The 22,261-nt window shown below is 31.8% G+C and overlaps 1 protein-coding gene across 2 annotated transcripts in view; it reads left to right on the top strand.

Annotated features, from left to right (window-relative positions):
• The window catches only part of LOC140445136 (death-associated protein kinase related-like), a 467,123-nt gene that overhangs the window by 706 nt on the left and 444,156 nt on the right, over window positions 1-22,261 (top strand). The gene's annotated exons all lie outside the window — the stretch shown is intronic.

Genomic DNA, 22,261 nt, shown 5'->3' with positions numbered 1-22,261 from the left:
TTTTAAACTTAATAAAAATACCAAACTAAATATCACTTGAGGTGGAATTTCAGAACTACTTTTTATAGTATCTGAAAAATCATTTCTTTTTTCACTTTTTTGGCTAATTCCAAAAAAATTGCAAAAAATAGTCTTCCCCGGGTTGCTAGATTTGCTATTTGTATCATTCAACTGATTTTTTCTAATCTTTTATTGTTGTCAGAAAGTGATCCATTAAAGCAAGTATATTGAGATATCTACACAGCTTATACATTTTTACAAATATAGAAATTCAGTGATTCCTTTTTGTGATGGATGATTTTCCCCTTTTTAGTGTACTCACATTACTAAAAATAGAAATTAAATCATAATGACTAAGCATTATAATAGAAAGAAATGTTTAAAATAAAATTAAAATAATTGGAAACAATACTGCTGAACATATTTATCAACTAAGTTATGAATATTCTCATACCTGTTGAATTATGGAATGGCTAATCTTATGATTGAATGTTAATAAGCTCTAGATAGAACAAAGAAGTATGATTTCATCTTTCAGTTTTACAAATTTACAATTAAGTAAATGTCCTGAGAGACATTTAAAAAAATTGCTGAGAGGCCTGCTTTTTTTTACAATGATAGGTACTATTCATTTATTTATTTCTTTTAGAGGGAATATATTTTAAGTACTGGATATTTAATTTCTATTGTACTACAACTAAAACCTACAGGTGCTGACACAAAATATTAATGAGAAAATTATATATCTCTTCAGTTGTCTATTAATAAAAATGGAAGATTTATTCAGCATCATCATCAAGACATTTTCAAAGTATCCTAATACTATTAGATCAATTCACCTTGTGGAAAATTAGAATATTGATAAAACTAGGGGAAATAATAGAAAGTTGCAGGTTAGCTCTATGTTATTACCTTTATTGAATGTTGAAGATATATCAACAAACTGATAGAAAGGCTAACATCCCCTAAAATGTGTTTGCTTATGTTTGGTTTTAGTTTAACTTTCCTTATAATAAATTTCATAATCATGGAATTATAAGAACATTGTCAAAAAGAAATTCTTCGTTCAATAATAACAAAGCTTGTTCAAGCGCTTCAAGATTTACATAATTGTAACAAATGGGCAAGTGAACCATTTATTTTTTATATTGCAGTATTTTCTTAGAAGAAGGAAGTAGTTGAACATTATTGGTTGTTATACTTTTTTTTTCTACAATGTGTTCATATAAATAATAGTCCTTATAAGAGCTGAATAAGACTATAGTAGAATATCCTTAATTTTTAACTAAATAAGTAATTGATTATATGAAAATGTTGATAAATATTATAACTTTTGTAGAGATCTAGTCTGAGATGGTAAATACAAATCATTTTAAATAAAAACAGTATAACCTAAAGGATATAGTGTAAAAATAGTATGACAGAGTATATATTTAATCATTACTTTGGTTTTAATTGTAAAATATTTGGAATATTTACATTCTACGACATGTACATACCTCTCAACCTTTATCAAATATATGTACAAGAGCATATCCAAAGGAATAAACCATATAAATATTTTTCAATCTACTTACTTATCAACTTCCAGAATTTAAGTCTTATTTAAAACAGCTTAAGTTGTTACACTAGAAGCTTTAAATTACATCGAAACATGTATATAGAGATTTATGAAATATTTGATATGGTTTTTAAATTTTAAGTGTATTGTTCACTTGATTTTGTTTTAAATTCAGTCTAGTAATTTTGATCTTTTCTTTCAATATTTTATATTATAGAAATAAGGCTTTCTATATTATATAAATCTCAAGATTTCTGTTTTGTTGTGTTGAATAATATATTCTTTGTAATCTTGATAATCTTTGTTATCTTGAATGAAATCGTAGGCTTCCACGGCCAGAGTCAGAATTATAGTTTATTCGTCTTCCGGGTTTGGACCGTGTCATTTGTGAGTGACCCAAAAGTGGGTTCATCTCTATGGTGAACCCATAGAGATGAACCCACTTTTGGGTCACTCACAAATGACACGGTCCAAACCCGGAAGACGAATAAACTATAATTTTGTTATCTTGGTACTAACATAAACAGTCAATGGGACCAATCTACTGAAATAAAACTACATTTATATAGAGAAAGCAAGATCAGTGTTCGTAAAGCTGATAAGTTTTTAATATTTAAGTAACCATAGAAAGAAAACCTACATGTGTTCTGCAGGGAATACAGTGTCATTCTTAGTTATTACAAAACTACAAAATGTTGTTTAATAACATCAAAAAGTTTCAAAAAAGCTTATGCTAAAAGTTGTAGAGTTAATTTGTTTCTCGAAAACTGCAAAATAAGCCAAAATTTTTAATTATTTGAAGTCTTGTAAAAATTAACTTCTACCTTTGATATTGTTGTCCAAAGTTAGGTCATGTGGTGCTTAACAAACCCTCAAAATTTCAGATTCAATTAGTTTAAATGTTATTCAATTTGTTTATCCCAGACAACATGTTTGTCCCAAATACAATAACATTAAAATAATGAAGATAAGTCTACAGGTACCATATGAAGGAGGAAGAGTTGTACTATCAATATATACTGCAAAAATTGTCATTTTTAACTTAAAAACATCTAGAATAACTTTTATAATAACTTTTTTCATATTCCAAAAGTTGACATTTTTACATAAATTTTCAAAAAAAGTTGTTCTATGATAATTTTAGCAGGTTATTTTTTTTTAACCCACAGCTAATTTGTTTTTAAAAGTATATAATATATGGATTTAAAGTTTTCATACACAAATGATGCTCATAAATGAAGACTAGTAGGAGTAAGTAGAGGTGAAATTCACCTCAAACTACTACAAACTTCTATTTCTTAGGATCTTGTTGACAGTTTTTTAAAAATTGGTATTACTTTTTATGTAATAACTAAAAACAACACTGAAAATTCTCTGTGGGAAACATGTTTTCTTACTCTAGATATAAGTAGACATAGATACCTGGATTATTCAATATCCCGAGCAAACAATTGTTTTCATAGAGCATGCAGCAACAGCATACATTATATTGAAAAGCAGTAACTAATGTACACTGCATTTTGTAGATTCTAGATTGTAGAAACAATTGTAGTTTGACCCTTTAAACCTTTTCACACTGCGACCTGAAAGATCTTGGGCTAAGGGCTTGGTGGAACTGGTACTTACGTAAATCTTTCCTTGTGCTCACTCACTGGACCTCATTTGGTCTTTGCTAAGCTTCATAATAGTTTTTATGACTATGTTATAATAGTAAAGTCCTTAATAAACTTTTATCTATATCCAATTATTGATCCTTACTATTTGGATCACTATGTATTTCCTATCAAGGTTCTAAAACTACTTTCTTGTGGCATGTCTAAGTTAATAATCATATTTTTATGGGATTAAGCCACAATTATTGGTTGTGATTGTGATGATAATCACATTTTTACGTAATTACTTAATGTTTGAAGTTTCGATTTCCACTTCCGAAATCATTCTCAAAGAAGGTTTTTATACAAATTCTGAAAAATGTATAACCAAAGTTTTTATTACTGGCTATTTAATTTCAAAATTGAGTGATTGGTCTTCAAAATTGATCATAGGAGCGGAAATCGAAACATCAAACATTAGTTATTTAAAAATGTGATTTTCATTACAATCACAACCAATCATTGTGGCTTAATCCCATAAAAACATAATATTTAATGTGTTTCCTACTTTACACTAGAAACAGTACTTAATCACCTTTCGTTTCAGAAAAACTAATTACTATTTTATTGTAAAAATTTAGTTTAGGTTAAAGTAAGTTTATTGATGTTTCAATTTCCACTTCGGAAATCATTTTCAAAATACAAACATTAATAAATTAAACAAATATTGTTTTTTGTTACTTTGGTGAAAAATTCCTCTAATAATTTAATTTTACTGACTCATTTATATTAATTAAGTATGTATTATAGGATAGGAAATAAATTCAACATTTCAACACCATTCAAAACAGCAAACACATTGACATCTATTTTGTCTAAAACTAAACCGAACAATGAACAAGAAAGGACAAAGAATTGTATTTATAAAATACCTTGTGGATGCGATCAGTTTTATTTAGGTGAAAGATAAAGGCCATTAAATGTTAGAATAAGTGAACATCAATCTTATATTAAAAATAGAGAATTTGATAGATCTCAAATATGTAAACATACATGGGATAATGAACCTAGGGTTCAATGGAATTATTTAAGTAAGTGTAGTCCTAAAAGAAACAGATGGTAAAAAGAGAGAAATCAAAGAAGCAGCTCTAATTATGCTAAATGAGACCATGTGTAGCAAATTCCTTGGCAGAATGTAGTAGGATCTGGTTACCTATATTAAAAGAGGAAATTAATAAAAGGAAAATACCAGTATTAGTAAGTCAGTAACATATCGAGGATACATCATTTATGTTTTTTAAATAACAAACATATAAAACCAGAATTTGGTGTTTATTGAGAGTAAACTAAATGTAAGACCAAATACTTACCATGTCGGGATAGTATTATGAGGTTTTTTTCCTTGTTTTTTCCTCATGATTTACTATGGAATCACTAACAGGAGAATTTTACTGTCATCATGACATGTGGTTGTCTTTTTAAAGACGAATTACATGTTATGATTTTTTCTGACGGATATTCTTAAGTTGATTTCATGTTAATGGAATGAACTATTTTACAATAAAGTCGTCCCAGGGACGCAACTCAGCAATATTGGCAATATCCTTTTAAAGTCGTCTACTTTAAAATGTATAATGTATGTCTAAATTGTCGATATAAATGAGTCAGATAAAATTAAATTATTAGAAGAATTTTTAACCAAGTAACAAAAAGCAAAATTTGTTTAATTTATTAATGTTTGTATTTTGAGAACGATTTCCGAATTGGAAATTGAAACGTCAATAAACTGTGGCTTATTCCCAATAAAATAGTAATTATTTTAAAATGTCACAAGAAAATAGCTTTAGAACAATATTCAGAAAAATTAAGCTAGATTTATTATTATAGACCTATAGCAGGGTAATGGATGTACAGATTGAATTAGATCATTTTGAAGACAAATTGAATAAGATTTATTTTTTGTAATGTGACATTGATATTCAATTTTCGACATATACGTATGTATTTTTTATTGATTATATACTACTAAATATAACTATAATAAATAATTTATATAAAAATGAGAATAACTCTATAAACTGGAGAAAATAAATTTTTTAACCACTCCAATGGACAAATCTGTAATTTCACGGCCGTTTTCGTATCATCAATCTCTTATAAAATCAAGCAGAAAAATCAATTATTTTGTTTGTTATTATTGTGGCTGCATAACCCGAGAAACGAATGCGCTTAGCCTACTTTCTCTCGCCTGACCAAGTAAAAGATATCAATAAAAGTGTGTGGATCTTTTCCATGTGTATTATAGTATCTGTAGATTGAGAATATTTTAAGATAATTTATTTTTCGAATATCTTCTAAGCTGCTCGTTTTCTTTGTTGATCACGTCTGTGATATTTCGACAAAGCATGCCGATATTACGGTACATTATGTGTTTATAAGTTGATTGATGATGACCTAAAGAAATCGTTGATTCGGGGAGAAATTGGTGTAAAGTTGAAAAAGTTGGTTCTTTTAATTGGTAAATTAGTGTGGTACAAAATTAATTATTTATGTGATAGGTATCTGTTATATTTACTGTTCAAAGAGGCACCGATCTCAGAATTCGTTAAACTTCGAGCATTCGATGCATTGTAATGCATTGATTAGTGATCAGTGATCAATGCATGCAGTCAAAAGATCCACTTTTTAACATGTATCTTTGAATTTGTTTATGATACGGTTGAGTCTCCCCAATTAGGCAACTATTACAATGATCGTGCAAAAAACTGATAATAGTAGCATTCTTGAATTTCGAGATCTTATATTTCGTTTTCATATTTATAATTTATTTATTCTCTCGTTGTCGATGTAGACAATTTTTCTACTAAACTGTTTATAACAATAAACTGTTGTTGACGGTCGTACACTGTTTACTACTTATATACCACCTTCCCGCTATATAAAATCTGGTTGATCTTTATTCCTTTTCTCTTTTATTTCTTCCACTAACATCATTTTAAACCCCAAATCTCTGTCACAATGCCTCATTTATCGATATGTAAACAATTATGTTCTTTGAGAGTACTTTTTAGTATATATATATATATATATATATATATATATATATATATATATATATATATATATATATATATATATATATATTAAAATATCTTGTTTTTTTGTTCATAGGTAAATACATATAATATTAGCACCTTCACTGTCTATCCTATTTTTATACATATAATAGTTATGTTTCTTTTTATTCAGTTTTAACCCAGTTTTCCTGTTTAGTTTGATACCTTTTGATAACGGCATTGTTTCAAATATATAAAAAGTATAATCATAATAAAAATTATACCAAAAGAATTCCTTATTAAGTCGCGTCTTGTTCTTTGATTTTTAAAGGCCCTGTACATAATAGCGAACAGGTGGTATTTGAGGCCATATGGTCCGTTGTGAAAACTGTCATGACATGGTCTTTACAGAATTAAATTTCGTCTGACAATCTAGTCGTTCGGGGATTCTCCGTTTTAGGTTTCACCGTTTTGCTCGCTTCGCTGCAGGGTTTCACGTAATATTTTATCAATATTATGACTGAAGAAAAAATGACAAAAGACTTGCAAAGTTAATAACGAACTCATACAGGTGAGATCGCAATAGTTTATCAGAGGAAGGACATTTTACAATGATTTATATACTGTGTGTAGTAATATAAAGTGAAATTAATACAAACTACGTTTTTCTTATAGTAGCCGTTCGTATTATAACTAATTATTATTGCCTCTGTGATGAATATATCGATTTTAACTTAGGTTTTCTCATTTTGGTACCAATAGATCTGATGCGTTCATGTAATTTTTTTATCTTACTTTCTCTTTAACTGTCCAACATTAAGTACTCTACGTAATGGCTAGCTAATCTCATAACCTCATTTAGTGTTAGCCTTCTAAGTTTTATTCTTATTTCTAAGCATTTTTGGCCACATTCTAGTTTGTACTTCTACTTCTTCTTCTTCAAGTGCCCTGTCCGTTACGAACGTTGGCTATCAACATGGCAATTCTGATCTTGTTTGCGACGCTTCTGAATAGTTCGACCGATGCGAGCCCGAACCACTTCCGCAGATTTTGGAGCCACGAGTGTCTTCTCCTGCCTGGCCCTTGCTTACTGTCTACTTTCCCCTGGACAATCAATTGCAGTAGACGGTACTTATCGTGTCTCAATATGTGGCCTAGATATTCAAGCTTTCTTTGTTTGATTGTGCTCACGATTTATTTCTTCTTCCCGATTCTTTGGAGTACCTCTATGTTGATGACATGTTCGGTCCAGGATATACGAAGAATGCGTCGGTACACCCACATTTCGAATGCTTCTAGTTTTCTCGTGATCGTCTCTGTCAGCCTCCTTACCATATAGTAAGATCGGAAAAATGTAGCATTTAACTAGACGTAGTTTTAGGGGAAGATACAAATCCTTGCTTATGAGGAGCTTTTTCATATTGTTAAATGCTGCTTTAGCTCGTTCTATTCTCGCCTTAATTTCTGTGGCCTGTTCCCATTTTGCATTTACGTTGGTGCCAAGGTACACATAAGATTCTACATGGTCCATTAGTATGTTACTTATCCGTAATTGTCGAGCAGGTTGTTGCTTTTTGCTTATCAGCATCCACTTTGTCTTCTTAAAGTTGAGGCTCAGGCCGTATTCCTCACTAACTGAATAAACTCTTTCCATTACCTGTTGTAATTCGTCTATGGTACTGGCAAGGATCACCGTATCGTCGGCATCTCTTATATTGTTCGTTTACTCGCCGTTTATTTTTAATTATCCATACATTTGTTAAATATTTCCTCGGAATAAATATTGAATAGGAGTGAGGATAAGATACACCCCTGACGGGCACCTCTTTTGATATGCACCCTTCCAGTGAATTCGTTGCCAATTTTTGCTCTTGCTATTTGACCCCAGTATAGGTTTGCCACAATTCGAATGTCCTTGTCGTCAATACCTTTATTTCGCAGAATATCCATCAATTGTTCATGACTGACATTGTCAAATGCTTTTCCAAAATCCACAAAGCACAAATACACGTCCTTATCAACGTCTCTACACCGCTGTATAAGCACCTGGAGAGCAAAAACTGCTTCTCTAGTTCAAAGTGCTTTCCGAAAACCAAACTGCGATCTATCGATATTTGACTCACATTTATCATATATTCTTCTATGAATGATTTTAGTGAACGCTTTAGTGACATGATTGATCAAGCTTATAAGCCGGTAGTCATCACAGATCTGGGCATTTGGTTTCTTCGGGATTGTAATAAATGTTGACTGTAGCCAGTTCTCCGGGATTTTACCGCTATTATATATGTTGTTAAAAAGTACAACTAGATTATCAAGGAACTGTTTGTCTGATTTACATAGGATCTTTAATATTTCGCAGGGTAGATTGTCCGGACCTGTTGACTTATTGTTTTTTAGTGCTGCAATGGCATCTTCTATCTCCGATTTAAGGATTGAAGGACCTGTTTCTCCTTCTCCATATAGGTGATCATCAGTCCTATCAGATGCAAATAATTTTTCTATGTATGATTTCCATGTTTCTAAGATCGTTGATGGTTCCGAGATAAGATTTCCATCGCTATCTATCTATCTATCTATTATGCTGTTGGGTGACTTATTGAATTTCCTCTTGTTTGTCATTGATTTTATTTTTTTGTGCATATTGTAACTGTCGTATTTCCGTTCGTATTGTTCTATTTCCCTGCATTCGTTGGAAAACCATTTTTCTTTGGCTTCTCGAATTTTCATTCTTATGATTTTGTGGATCTGCTGGTATTTTTCTGCATTTTTATCCTTGAATTTACGTCTTTCATCAATCATATCCATGTTGTTTGGATTGCTTCCCTCGATTTATCCCATCTCTCTATTATGTCCGACGTGTTCTCGTTAATGTTGTTTATTTTCTTACCTAATTGTTTGTACACTCTTTATAAACAAAGGAGAGGTTTACAGAAAGAATGGTACTAAGGTCCGGGCTTCAGTCTGGTAGAGATATTTTTGTCGGGGTACGGGGTACAGAAGATAAACGAGTGATATGGAGAGTGAAACACGAAAGGGGAAAAGAATTTTGTGCACCACTCTATTTTTGAAAGGATTAAGGAAACCTAATAAATACGAGAGCGGAAAGGTAAGAAAACGAGAAAGATGAGGTATGAGTACTACACCGTAACAAAATAAATTTAGAGAGAGGAGTGATGGTGTCCCGCGGTAAACACATATACACTGTACACATAAAAATAAACTCATAAGGTGACTCTAATAATTTGATCACCCACTATATACAATATGAGCATCGAACTGCTTTTAAATAGAACAAAGGTACAACCAGAAGACTAATCTAAGTGAGGCATAAACAATAAACATTTAAGTATTGGGTTTATTAGTAAGTCTACGTATATACACGGAATTTAACTTTATAGATAAAAAATAAACATACGGGACGTAACATTGTTACTGATACCGGAAATTTATTTTTAAAGTTCTAATTTACATTACGTTTTTATCTTTGTTTTTCATTAAAACGAATAATTATGTTAATTAGAGGTTTGAAAACGGGTAATTAGGAAAATTGTTTACGGTATCGTTGTCCAATTGTTGATACATTTTCAATTGCGGCTAGATGTTATCGTATACTTTGAATACATTTGGAACAGTTTAGAACATAGGTTACCTACGTACTCGTTTGTGAGCTTTGTTAGAAGTTTTAAATTAGTTAATTTTTAACACTTGGACAAATTGTAACGCAATAAAAATAAAATAGGAATATTAAAATTGATAGCAATAAACAATATTTTATATATTGATCTTAAAAACGTAAACGCAAAGAGAAATATTTAAATAAACAGAGCCAATAGGTATGAGACACATAGTCGTCTCAGGATAAGGTAAATTAAAGAAAAACTGAATTTAAAATACAGTCGATACTCTATCATCTATATAAGGCTATTGATTATGTACTTTAGAAAGGAACTGCAACGTTAAAGGTCTTTTATTATTTCATATGGTCATGGACCTCCAAATATGAAAAAACTGCGGAGTGCTACCATTTAAACGGGTGAATTTGTCCCTATGCACTAGGGTGCCTTTGGGTGAATTCTATGCACTTTTCTGCATGTATATCTACAGAAAAGTTGTTCAAAATTAAATTTCCTATCGAAATAATTTTGTTTGACAAAAATATATTCAAAAAACTAAGCAAAAAACAGGAACAAACGCAATTTTTCTTTTATGTCCCATAACTTTTTCCCACGAGTTTATAGGTATAGGTATAGTACATAAAATAACTTTTATCCTCCCTCTTCAAAATGGCATTCGGTAGAATTCTGTACGATTCACAGCATCCGAGATACGATATTTCAAAGTTTGCCACTCACCATTTTTGGGCTGTTGTCCTATTTTTTTTTTCGCAAAAATTGTTCTATAACTCTCTTCTAAGCAGTTTTAGGTATAACTAATGGTACATAGAATAGAAAAAAAAAATAATTACCTTTAAAATGGTCTTATGCAAAAGGTTCTAGGACTAATTTTAAGCAAAATACGGTTCTTCAAAGTTTTCTACTTTTAACGATTTTTGCTATTTACGGCAAACTGCAAAAATTGCATATGAATGTGCTCTTCATCTTTAAAAGCCATTTTAATTTTTATCGATAGGACACTCTTATCAAAAGCTATCGAATTTTTACCTTCGAGCTAATACAAATTTTTGATTTCGCACGCGCAACACATTTAAAATCGCCGGTCGCTTCAAGCGTTGTTTCTGAGAGAACGGTTCATTCTACAGAAAAAGTGCTAATAAACATTTTTGTTCAACAATATCTAAGCTACAATCTAGCAACAAGTGCTAATAAACCAGAGGATAAGTTTAGCAGATGAACAACAGGGTTTTCGTAGTGGAACATTCTGTACAATGCAATATTTGTTGCAATAAAGCAAATTACTAAGATATCACTGGAGTATAATAGACCAGCATTTCTGTGTCTGATTGACCTAAAGAAAACGTTTGACAGAGTAAGACTCAAATATGTAATCCATCTTCTGAATAATAGAGAAGTTCCCCTAAATATTATAAAAACTATCGATAACACCTACCAAAACAACAAAATGGAAGTCAGAATAGATGGACAACTTATAGAACCTATAGAAATAGGCAGCGGAATAAGACAAGGCGATTCATTGAGCCCCATGCTCTTTAATTTGATCATGGATGAAATCATCAAAATCGTTAACAAAGGAAGAGGATACAGAATGGGCAACAAAGAAATCAAAATACTCTGTTACGCAGACGACGCAATATTGATAGCCCAAGATGAAGATAGTCTGCAAAGACTGGTCATTTAACATAAGAGTAAAAGAATTTAATATGACTATCTCATCTCAGAAAACTAAAACAATAGTAGTCAGCAAAGAACCAACCAGATGTAAAATAGAAATTTATGGCATCAGTATTGAACAAGTAATGGAAATAAAATACCTTTTTTTTGATGAGGGTAGAAATGTTCTAAACACCATACCATTGCTCGGCGTGTGTTGGATTCAGGGCAGAGGAAAACATCTGAGCCCATTTCCCCCTATGTAGAGGAGGTCCTGCAAACGGATGCGTTTCTGTTGCCCTGCCTACCAACTAAAACCACCCATTCTTCGTCAAGACACCCCCGTACGTGTTCAGTTAGCGAACGAAACTTAGAGATGCCTTGCGCTGCCTGAATTAGTAATAAAGTTTTGTTGCTGGTTCTTAGCTAGAAGCGGTAAGGAACCAGAAGAAAAATGTATGTAAGAAATAAAATACCTGGGAATTACACTGTCTAGCTATGTAGACCTGGACAAAGAAGTGAGAGATCAAGTACAAAAAGCAAATAGACTGACAGGATGCCTTAATAGCACTATATGGCGAGACGCCTTAATGCCTTAATAACAGACACATTGACACTGAGATGAAGTCAAGAATTTATAAAGCCAGTGTAGACCAATAATGACATACGCCTTAGAAACAAGACGCGACACAGCAAAGAGAAGTGAAGACATTAGAAGAAAATGTAACGTACAGTGTACATTTTTTGTTTGAAACATTTTTTTCTACGGTGTACACATTCATGGTAAATCGATGTTTTCCGTTTCCCCACCACCTAAGAGGGGCGGATTTAGGGGAAAGCCCGGAGGTAGGAGTGGCAAACTTTTTGCATCTTTTTTGAGGTCTCAAAATTGGCATTCTCAGAAAAACGGTTCAGAACATTTTCGTCTCTGACGGCTGCGACTGGAGTATTCTTTCCTTTACGTACATTTAGATATATACAAATCGTTGGAAACATCACAATTTGACGTTGACATCTTGGTTACCGTTAGTCCTAGAATATTTTACAATAGACTATTTTAAAGCACATAAAATAAGTCTTTTTTATTTGGAAATGCATGTACCTAAATATACAACAAAAAAAGTTTTAATGAGAAATTTAAAAAATAGCCGTAAAACTTAGCAAAAATCGTTTGAAGAACCGTACCTTGCTTAAATATAGACCATTTCAAGGCAATTGATTTTTCTTTCAATTAAATGAAACTGCATATACTTAAACTTGGGTAGAAAAAAGGAGCAGAACAATGTTTGAGAAAAAATAGGGGAAATGGTCAAAAAATGGTGTTAGTGACGAACTTTGAAAAATCGTATCTGGAATACTGTAAATTCTATTACGTACTTTCACCAAACGTCATTTTAAAGAGGAAGTAAAATTTTTTTTTTTTCTGTAAAGCAATGTCTATATTTATAATTACGAAATTACCTAAAATTACGAAAATAATAATGATACAACTGTAGCCTAGTGAATGTTTTTAAGTGCTCCTTGTATATGACACAGAATCTTGAACAGAAATCAGTTTGATTAGAGCCTGGGGCTTTTGACGCAGACAGAAAGGTTAAAACGCGAGTCAGTCTGGTGCAGTTTAGATTCATCGATGTTGTTAGCGTCGTATGTACATACATTGCCCCAAGGAACTAACGCACTAATCGATGAATTTAAAAATTTTCCGTTAATTTGTCTCTATCACTAGATTAAATTATTTACTATCTTTAACGGGATTTAACCACAATTTCAGTTGAAAATATTTTTTATTTTGACGTTTCTATTTCCGAAGTGAAAATTGGAACGTCAAAATAAACGTGTTTTCAGCTGAAATCGTGAATATTAAAATGCCACAAGAAAATGGCTTCAGAACGATGCTAGATTAAATATTATTAGGAAGTTGTAATTGCATCTTTAACCCTATTTTAAGTAGCTAGTGTCCACGCACACTAGTCTAGAGGGACTGACAGCTTTACGTGCCCTCCGAAGCATTGTGAAAGGCTCATATTATTTTTAGAAATGAAAATGTGGTTGTTGGTGCCGAGATTTGAACTTCATATTGTTAACAAAAACATATCCTCATCATCATTAGTGTTGCTACAGTATTAGTTGAGCTTCTACATTCCCTAGTCTATTTCGCCAGTCGTTTCTGTTCATCGCCAACCGTTGCCAGTTTGCTGCTCCGATCTTCCTCGCATCTTCGTCCACACCATCTCTCTATTCCTAAAACCATAGACACAATCTTAATTGGAGAAAATGTAAAATAAAATTCTCACACACACACCTCTTACACTCCGAAAAAGATTTTAGTCAGATCCGAGAGTATATTATTTCGATCAACCTTTAACTTAAGCCCATACCAATATAAGCTCATAAGATTAACTTAAGCCCATACCAAGTATATCGGATTAATCTCACAATGGTGGGGTGGTAAGCGAAGTTTTTCAATACCTCGTTTACAACTATCACAAAAATCACACTATAATAGTATCAAATCTCTATTCGCTTACCATTGACTGGACAAAACTGTTCTAATTATAACAAACGAATCCCAACAAATTAATGTAATTCCTTGATATACATCTATGACCTGTTTACTTTACTCATCGTCCATTATTCTAACCATAGTAAGTAGAAGACTTTTGGGATATGCGGGTGATTTGTACAATTGTTTATCTAAATCGACTACAAAATAGGATCTAAACCTGAAATATTGCCATTATAGGGCAAGCACAGGTACCTTCTAAAATATGCATACCAAATTAGTTTATTTTCTGAGAAGTTACTCTATTATGTTACTTTTGAAATATAGTAAACATTTATTCCTTATTTAATTTAGTAGTTTTCGCTCGGTGAGTGATTTATAAATATATTTTGGATATTAATGCAGCATACTGTAGGTACATACAAACGTTCAAAACATACAAAACGACTTCGCGTTGCTCAGAATCGGTAGAGATGTGGGCGTGGTTCTTTGGATAATTCTTATTTGCTCGGAAAAGAAGAAAAATTAGGGAGATGATATTATAGAGCTAAACTAGACATTTGTCATAAAGAACAGAAAGCAAGTTATAAAAGAATTGCCAAAAGGAGGGCGCCACTTTGTTTTTTTTTGTGAGGAACAAAGAAGCCTCAAAACCGAAATACCTATATAAACAAATAACAATAACCAAAATATACAAATGTTATTTATCACACTTACCTCGTATGTTAGTTTAGTTATGTTATCAAATATTTATTCGTGGTCCAAGAAAAAAGAAGATTGTTATAGAAATGAAAAACAATACAAAATTATAACGAAGAAGCCATATTTATTATTAACCAAAAACATACAAAAATTTTGCATATTTATTTAGGTCTTACAAGCAGCAATGCCATCACAAATTAATACCTTTGTACATTGTTATATAAAGTTTAATAAAAGTTTCTCTCAATGACCTGGTGAACATATGATTTCAAAACTGAATGTTATTTTAAAAAAATTAAAATTCAAAATTTACCAGTGCCATTATTATATTATAATATATGTAGTTTTTAGTTCTTAATCCATATAGAAAAATGTAGTGTTGTATAAAAAAAAACAAATAAAACAATGACCAAAAAAAATTATATATAAAAAGATTTCGGAAGGTACCCCTTTCAAAAAGAAAAAAACAATATAATAATGCACGACACTGGGTACATACAATGTTGAAGAAAAATATAGAAGGTAACAGGCGTTTTTCTCCTGTACAGATCACCATCTTTTGAAATATTCAGCAGTTATTTCACCTGATTCTTTATGTAGAATAATGGCTTTCCCAATATTAACTCAACCATGTTTCTCAGCAATCACAAATAAAAAAACCCGTTTCACTTGCCATACTTCGGCAAACAAACGAAGCAGAAATATTTACTCAACTGCTAATGCACTAAACTGGAAATTTTTAGGCTCTTAGAAGTTTAAGCCCTTAGAAGCTAAAAGAATACCAGTACTACTATCCCATTCGGAAGCTTGTTCGGTACTGAATCCCAATTCCCATACATCCTCGCAATTTTAGTCGCAAAAGTTCCCCCACGGGCTAAAAGTGTTCCACTTAAATTCCGATCTTTGATCGAGCGTTAATTACTTAGTTTCTTACATTGGACTTATGGAAAACTAGTAGCAAAACGCAAAAACTGATAGGAAGAAATATTCATGGTTCTGAAACCGTCGTCAATGGACTAGTTTTCCAGCAGATGAATTGTTACATGCCGCGCAAGATCGAGAACCGGAAGCTACCCACGCCTAATTTGGGCACGGTACTCAAAGAAGAAGAATGACCTATATAGACAGTTATACTAATTACCAAAATGGAAAACTCCCTTATAAAAGAAGATGTCAACAAGTCTCGTAAACCAAACATGTCATAGTCCTTCAATAAGTTTAGTAACCTTGCAATGTACTTTTTTAGGAAGATCGTAAAGCCACACCTCAAATCCGCAGTGTTTACGTATATTTTTCTCTTTTCTAAGTGTCTGTCGTGAAGATAAGAAATTATGTCTATTAAGAATCTGGGTACTAATTTGATGATTCCACTTTCTAATCTTCAGAGACGATCATTTATGTTTTTTTACGTTAAAGCTAATGTATTTATCTTGAGTTTATAATTATTTGCAAGTTTTTTAAATAAATATAGAAATTATAAAAATATATTTTTATATAATAAATACGACATGTTCGAGACAATAACATCGAAAGATGAATGCGAATGAAAGTGGGTTATAAATAAGTCTTAAATCTTCTAAGACTATGTGAATGTGCGTTGCGTGCCTCGAATATTATGGTTGTTTAACAAGAGTAGATACTGAGTTGGAGAGTATTACAGGAATATCAAATATTACTTTACAAAATAATATGAACTGGGGCTGGGCAGTATCTCTGTACTCTAAAAATTTTAGATGTGTATATAAAGCAAGAAGAAATAAAAAGGAAAACAATCTGGTTTTAAACGTTTCTCAAGGTTTTTTGAGGTTTTATAGTGGAGCTTTCAGGTGTTGGGTAGCGTTCAGTTGTAAATTGCATCTGTTTTTTACGGTGTCTGACAATTTTACTACAATAATTTAAAAAATAAATCATGGTAAACAATGTGGTGACTATAGCCCAGTGGATAAAAGAGCTTCCTGACAAATTCTTTTACTACAATGAATATAATACAATGAATACTGCAAATTAAAAGTAGAGGAGGAATTTGTGTTAGGGTATAAATGGAATTATCAATATACTAGGAACAAATTATTTAAATTATTACCAAAGTATCGTTTCTGCTCAAGCTCCTGGTGCAAGCGAACGCCTGCCGCAAACAACACTCTGCACACTTCTCCTCGCTTCATTCAAGCCTCCACTTCACCACGCCAAAAATCGCGCAAAAATTGCATGATCACGCGTTCAGAGCAATGTTCGGAGCCATTTTCTACATTTCTTGCCATACTTAATGAAAATCGAAGAAATACAAATTAGAGAATAACTTTTTAATTTTAATATTGTTTTTTAAATAATTAAAATCGGATAACATCACTTAATTTGCTGAGCCATCCAAAATATCGGTGCAAATTATTCAAACTAAGATTTTGAAAAAACTATTCGTTGGACAGCGTCCACGTTCAGCGCCTATTTAAACAACATATTATAAATAAATATTATCTACAGAATTATACTTCCAACTTTACAAGGGCCTAATTTATGAATTTTTCCAAAAAATGGTCTATTTTAGAGGGTTTTCAACTTTTCTCGCGAAAAATACACGGATAATGTGAAAGTTTAAATTCAGCATTTTTTTAGGCATATTTCAAATGCCTCACATTTTCGGCCAAAACTTAAAATCGAAATTTCATGTTATAGGTTTTGAAGATTAGGCTATAAAAATAGAAATGCCATAGTGACCGGTGAATGAAAGTGATAAATTATATTGATCTCATGAGAATCTTAAAAAATGGCAAAAATCGCCCAACGTTTATTTATTTAACAGCTTTATAGAAATTGACTTCACTTGCGACAAAATGCAATAATTGCATACGAAAGCTACACTCTTCAAATTTAAAACCCATTTTAATTTTTGTCGATAGGTCACTCTGATCAAAAGATATCGAATTTTTACCGTTGAGTTGATACAAATTTTATTTGTAATTTATTTTAATTTCGCGCGTAACTGACATTTAAAATCGCCGGTCGCTTCAAGAGTTATTTCTGGGAGAACGATTCATTTTACAGAAAAAGTGATAATTAACATTTTTGTTCAAAATTATCATTCATCTACATTTTTTCTGCGCCGTACAGATTCTTGGTACATTGATGTTTTCCGTTTATGACCCCCTGGGGTAGGAGTGGCAAACTTTTTGCGTCTTTTTGGGGTCCCAAAATTGACATTCTCAGCAAAATTCAGCTTTTTCTTATGACTTGTACAGGTCAAATCTACAAAAGTTCCATTGACAGTATTGCGATTAAATTACTATTGCATTAAAATTTTTCACTCTAAACGAAAAATGAAGATTTTTTTATTTTTCCGTATAAAATTCGGGGAAAAACTAATTTGTGTATTGATTTTGGTTTTTTATGTTGTACGAACCACGTTAGAGGTGGTTTGCTGTTAAATTTTGAAGGTCAAAGCAATTTTAATTTTGCTCTATAAGTTGAGCTAGAATTGTTAGCATAGTATATCAGGCCAGCGTATATCTAAAAGATACATCAAAATTCCGAATGCAGTCAAAATATTGGAGGTTAAAAAAATTGGGAACCAGTTTTTCAAGCCAAGAAATAAATGTAAACAAGATGACAACTAAAACGTTGACACTAAATATCTAAATCAAGTGTAAAATAGTCCATTTTTTCAAGTTGTTTCCATTGAATTGAATCCAACTGTGAAGGTCGAGCAACTTTTATAGATGCTATTAAAATGTTCTTTCGAGAATGATCGACTATTTAAATATTTTAAATATCGTAAATATAAGTATTCGTAAAATCGTATCGACAGCATAGGATCGGTTGGTATTAATAATATCCAATTATGACAGCAAAGTCGGTGGTTATCAACCAATGAAAACTAATTTTACTTGATAAAGTTGGTACTTACGGTATACTGTAAACGGTACTCAGATCCTGTTAGTTGTCACTAACGTCACGGTTAAAATTGTTGTAATTGTAGTTCTTTGGTAACATTTGAAATTTGCAAAAAGTTTGTTTGTTAATAAGTAAAAAGTGAAATCTGAGAATTTAGCCATCTTTATACATTACCACCGATCGATGTTATGTATTGACCACTGGTTTTTCCCAATTTTAAATAACTTTACCTCTGTAGATTAACCACCTAGTGCGCCATATTTTAAATTGTTTGCAACACTCAAATTTCTAGAAAGTACAGTGAGATTAGAAGTTACATTACTCGAATTTCGAGAAATGGTACAAAGGAATTAAAAAACCATTATATAAAATGTACGTTTAAGTACAAAGGGATTAAAACCATTATAATAATAATTGTACTTAAAGTTTTAGATAATTTGAAGAATCTTTGTTTACAGCGAGTGCTTTATTAACTTAATTTGTGAAAGATTTTCCAGATTTTACTACGACTGGAAATTCACTATTTTGCAAATATTGTGAAATTGTTTAAGTGCCTGCAGGAACTTCCAAGTGACACAACATTTATCAAATTCAAAGCATAAACATTTAAAGAATAAGTCGACCGTTACTTGATGGAAATTAATTTTATATAACAATAAAACACTGAAAACTTTGTTTTCAAAACTACCCATACTGACACCACTGTACACAATTCATCATCCCATCTTACACAACATAAACTGGCAGCCTATCATAGCATGTTACATAGATTAATAGAAATGTCAAAATACAACTTTGAGACAGAATTAAATATTAAGCAAATAGCAGTAAACAATGAGTACAACGAACAAACAATTAATAAAATTTATATAAATATTATATTTATATAAATAAAATACATATACAGGCAAAATAACAACAAAAATAGCCAAGCACATAAAAAAGAAAGGAATAACACCAACTTTTAGAACAAACAACAACTTAGGCAAATATATTAAAAACAACAAGAGCCAAAATAAAAAGCACTTACACAGTGGTATACAAACTTAAATGTGGCGACCGCCCAAAAACTTACATCGGTCAAACTGGTAGAACTTTCAACAAACGTATAGCAGAACATAAAAGGGCTTTCAATAATAGGAAAACAGATTTTACATACGCACTTAACCTTCTAGATCATAATCATTCTTTTAATGACGAATTTCAAATTCTTTACATCCAAAATAAAGGCCTTAAGCTATCTTTATTAGAATCTATGGAAAATTTAGTGAAGGCGTTAAAAATTTAATGAAGATTTGGGCAAAGCTTTTATTGGTGCTGACGTTCCTCTGAATAAATGAAGTAATCCGGTGCAAAAACATTGTTAGAAAAGTATACGATGTCATCAATTCCACATGAGTCAACAATAAAAAAAATGTACCCGATTTATATGGTTCTTGATTAAACAAACTGCAAAAAAAAAGAGAAATCAGAAGTATCTCCATATCGTTAGATGAAACTACTGACGTAGAACAAAGATATGTTGCTAATTTTGTATTCGGTGTAATGGGAGTTGAAGAAGAAAGGGATACATCTTACTTTAAAACAATTAGAGAAGGTAAATAAGACATGTTGCCTGTTGGGTTCATGGTCTCCACCGCATCGTCTTGTGGAAGAGGTTAGAGTTTTATATTCATAAGTGAATGCATTAATTTCATGAAGAAAAAAGGTATTTTTAAGTCTACAGCTTACATTTCAAATGATTGTAGCTTATTTATGTGTTCTTGCTTGAGTGTCCATCTTACAAGTCCATATTGTAGTATCGAAAGCACTTAACATCTCAGAACTCTTACTCTCAGTTCTAATCTAAGGTCTTTATTGCAGAGAATCGTGTCCATTTTTACAAATGCTTCTTGCTATTTCTATCCTGGCCCCTATTTCTGTTGTTTGATCATTATTTTCTGAAATCCAGGTTCACAGGTTTTTGTATTTTTCAAACCTTTCTATCGGTACATCTCCCAAATGTATGTTTGTATATGTTTTTTTTATTATTATGTATATAGCCTTCTTTATATTAATTTTTAGTCCATATTGTTCACAGTAAAGGTCGTGGCATATTATCGTGCACGTTGCGTTTCCAGCACATAGCGTTTAGTTTCCGAAAAATATAATTTAAATGGTTTTAAATATGAACAACGCACACTGTCCGGAACATAGCGTTTCAGACACTTACCGTTTCCGTTCAGTATATTCGAAAACAATATTTTACTGATGCCGACGGCTACGTAACGAGTCGTAACCGGTTGGTAAGGATAATGTGAATTAGATGTCCGTCGTTTTCCCCTTGTTTATTTAGGTATTTCTTTGATTTTGATACAGAGCATGTATTTAAAAAAATAAGTTTCGAGGCTATTTTGTCATTTATGCATGTGTTTTTATTGCTTTGTGACAATTAATCACGGAAGTGATAAACAATTAGGACTTTTGTACGGAAGTGATACCTCTTCTTTTTAAAAATACTTTTTGGTTTGATATGTATGGCTTCGTTAAATGTAGTATTTTGTTTTTTAACTGAAGGTGAAATTAAATTTAAAACATATTTAAACTGAATCCTATTCAGTCTAAAATATCCATAATATTTTTCATCGTCATCAATTAATTCTCTGTATAAAGTCCAGTATTCACATTCCTTCTTCCTTTCTCTTAGCATTGGATGTACTTCAAACCTTCTTTTTAACATAGTTTTTCATTCTTCATCGTTAAGTAGAAGAGCAATTGCACATAATTTTTGTCGAGAAAAGCGAGATCATATCTTCACCGAACCAAACTGAAACGTTCTATGTATGAAAATGTGAACGCGCAGCCCAATTGCTGGAGTGGAAACGCTACGGGCACGATAATATGCCGCGACCTTAACTGTGTGTCTTGTTTAGTAGCAGTATTATTCCTTCACTTTCAGATAGTCATGCTTCTTCAGTTTACTTCAGGGTTCTTCAATGCATCTGTAAGGCAATTATTCATCATTAATGACTTTACAACTCTTCGTTAGTCTTTGGCACGTTTAATATTGCCGTCCATATTTGTCGATCCTGTCTAACTATTTCCCATTGTCTCACTCCCATTTTCTCCAGATCCTCTCAAACTGCATATCCACCTTTTTCTATGCCGTCCTAGAGATCTTCTCCAGTCTGCTCTTTTCCAAAATACATTCCACATTGTAGGGTTATTCTTAAACCATAAATAGCTGGAATAGGTCCTTGATAAATTGATCATGTAAAAAGAGTAACTCCGAAACAGGTATGTAATAAAAGGCTTTCGTAGACGTCTAGATCTTTTAGACTAAAGCATAGATGTAGAGTCTACACAAAAATTCTTTCAGGTCGTAGTGTGGTTAACAAGGTCTACAAGGCCAAACGACTCCTTTGGAATATGCATCTATAAATCACATCTTAATATAATAAACTTCTGATAGTGAAAAAATTTCACCATCACGCTGTAAAAACATGGCTGTTAAAATAGGTAATACAATTAGTCATTTGTCATAATTTAACTTTACTTTATTAAATCTATATAAAAAAATGTTGCATAGTACAGTTGATATTACAGGTGAAGCAGTTGCACAAGGCATTTTAGATATATCACGTAAAATGTAAATCGTTAAAACAGAATTCGCTCCTATTGCTTTT

Source organism: Diabrotica undecimpunctata, chromosome 7 (assembly GCF_040954645.1).
Source record: "Diabrotica undecimpunctata isolate CICGRU chromosome 7, icDiaUnde3, whole genome shotgun sequence".
Classification (NCBI taxonomy): Eukaryota; Metazoa; Arthropoda; class Insecta; order Coleoptera; family Chrysomelidae; genus Diabrotica; species Diabrotica undecimpunctata.
This window is presented reverse-complemented; position numbering and strand designations above follow the sequence as displayed.